Source organism: Alligator sinensis, unplaced genomic scaffold (genome assembly GCF_000455745.1).
Source record: "Alligator sinensis unplaced genomic scaffold, ASM45574v1 scaffold117_1, whole genome shotgun sequence".
In the NCBI taxonomy this organism is placed as follows: domain Eukaryota; kingdom Metazoa; phylum Chordata; order Crocodylia; family Alligatoridae; genus Alligator; species Alligator sinensis.
This window is the reverse complement of record NW_005841855.1, coordinates 4,758,372-4,760,886: the sequence shown is the minus strand read 5'-3', so window position 1 is coordinate 4,760,886 and position 2,515 is coordinate 4,758,372.

The following is a 2,515-nucleotide window of genomic DNA, read 5'->3' as shown; positions in this document are numbered from 1 at the left end:
TAATGCCCAGTCTAAATCTGCTCTCTGCTAGCTTATGGCCATTATTTCTTGTGACCCCCAGGGGTGCCTTGGTGAGCAGAGCCTCACCAATTCCCTTCTGTGCCCCCATGATGAATTTATAGGCAGCCACAAAGTTGCCTCTCAACCTTCTCTTGCGGAGGCTGAAGAAGTCCAGGTGCCCATGTCTCACCTCGTAGGGCTTGGCCTGCAAGCCCTTAACCATATGAATGGCCCTTCTCTCGACCCTCTCCAGGTTATCCACATCCCTCTTAAAGTGTGGCACCCAAAACTGGACGCAGCACTCCAACTGCGGTCTGACCAGTGCCCAATGGAGGGGAAGTATCACCTCCTTGGTTCTGTTTGTCATGCATCTGCTGATGCACGGTAAAGTGCCGTTAGCTTTGCTGATGACTTCGTCACACTGACGACTCATGTTCATCTTGGAGTCCACTAGGACGCCGAGATCCCTTTCTGCTTCCGTGCTACCGAGCAGGTAATTTCCTAGGCTGTAGATGTGCTGGACATTTTTCCTCCCTAGGTGCAGCACTTTGCATTTCTCCTTGTTGAATTGCATTCTGTTGTTTTCTGCCCACTTGTCCAACCTGTCCAGGTCTGCTTGTAGTTGTTCCCTACCCTCCGGTGTGTCCGCTTCTCCCCACAGTTTTGTATCATCCACAAACTTGGACAGAGTACACTTCACTCCCTCATCCAAGTCACTGATGAAGACATTGAAGAGTATCGGTCCAAGGACTGAGCCCTGCAGGACCCCACTGTCCATGGCTGACTCAGTCTACCTGGAAAGTTTAGCTATATTCACTAAAGGCCTGAATGTAAATTATTAGGGCTTTGTCATGTGTTCTCTTACAACAGCTGTATTAGGGTGGTGTCACACGTTCACTTGTAACAGCTGCAAATCTTTGGAACAAAGGCTTCTTGCAGACATAAACAAAGAAAACCCAAAACTTTACTTTAAACTTGACGTGTTTCTGTGTCAGGCCCAACATATGCCCAGAAGACTCTAGTTGGGCCTGGCTTGTCTGCCATCTGTAAAGATCAGGCACTTTAGCGGGGCTTTTTGGTGCTTTTATCTAATAGTTGATTGAATCAACTCTAGCTAAAAGCACCAAAAAGCCTCACTGAAGCACCTGATCTATACAGACACTGCAGAGCCAGCTCAAACTAACACACTGCTTCTTTTGATAAGGCATAGCTTTTTCTTTTTTTTTTAAAGTCTGCAAGCAGCTGCAATGATGTATTGAAGTACCTGTTAGGAGAAAACCCTTGCCTGAAAGGGAACTTTGCAATGCCATGAGGGCACTTAACATGCACTGAATTACTTGAATGTGCATCTACCTGCATTTTAACTGCACACAGTAAATGTTAAGTTGAACATGTGCCACCACCCCATAATTAGTTAATATGCGTTAAGCCTGTGTGTGGATCTTCCAATTGTTTTTTTTTCAAGGTGAATTCAGCTAAAGGAAACTGAGGCTACTATATTTCTGCATGAGATTTCCTGGATGCATATTTAAGGCTATTTATTTAATGCACTTGAAATTCATGCCTTTACTTCATTCATCTTTGACTTTCCCTGAATATCTTCATGCAGAGATCCCTAAACCTTTGCTATCTTAAATTTAGCATACACTGATTGTGGTATTCTGTTTGGAATATATGTGGACACTTCACATTTTTTGGCTGAAATACAGTGCACTTACACTCACAGGTCATTCAGCTGCAACCAGTGATACTATCTGAATGAGGACTGAGCTGTTCATATTTTTTTTTTTTTTATTGGATTAGTGGAAAATATGGGTAGACCTCTTGAACCCTAAAGACAAGCTTTAGTGCTTTCATTAATTGGTACTTAAATGCATACAGGATTGTGAATGATGTAAATTACTGGCAAAAGGAACAAAAAGGCTAAACAAAAGAATGCAGACTCTCAAAATGCTTCATGTGCACACTGTAGATGAACTATTTCAAGTCAGTTTGGTACTAGCATGCTATAAATGAGCTGTCAAACCTCAAAGGAGGCACCAGGTATGCCAAGTAAACAGGACAAATCTAGGACCTGAACCTGTAAAGATACGCACATATATTTTGCCATGCAATCAGTTTTAATGAATTCCTCCAAAGAAGTGCTTTACCTTAGTGATATTTTTCTTTATGTGATCAGTTAGAAAGGTGACAGATTATTTTTTTATGTTGCTATTGCTATGTTGGAGTATTGAGCAAACACTCGAGCATCAATCTTGGTGCTTTATGAAAGCAATGGCTTAGTTTTTTGCCTCCCAAATACCTAATAAAATACTCCTAAGAATGTACAGTCAATATCTAACAGTATTTCTGTAGAATTTGTCTAAAGAACTTTTCAGTATCCAATCTTTACTGACCCTGATTACTCATTAACTGTAAAACATCTGTATAATGTAGCTCTCACTTCTCTTATTTTCATTCTGCCTCTTATATTTAGAACCATCTCCCTGTGTCATGTCCAATACTTTCTCTGCCT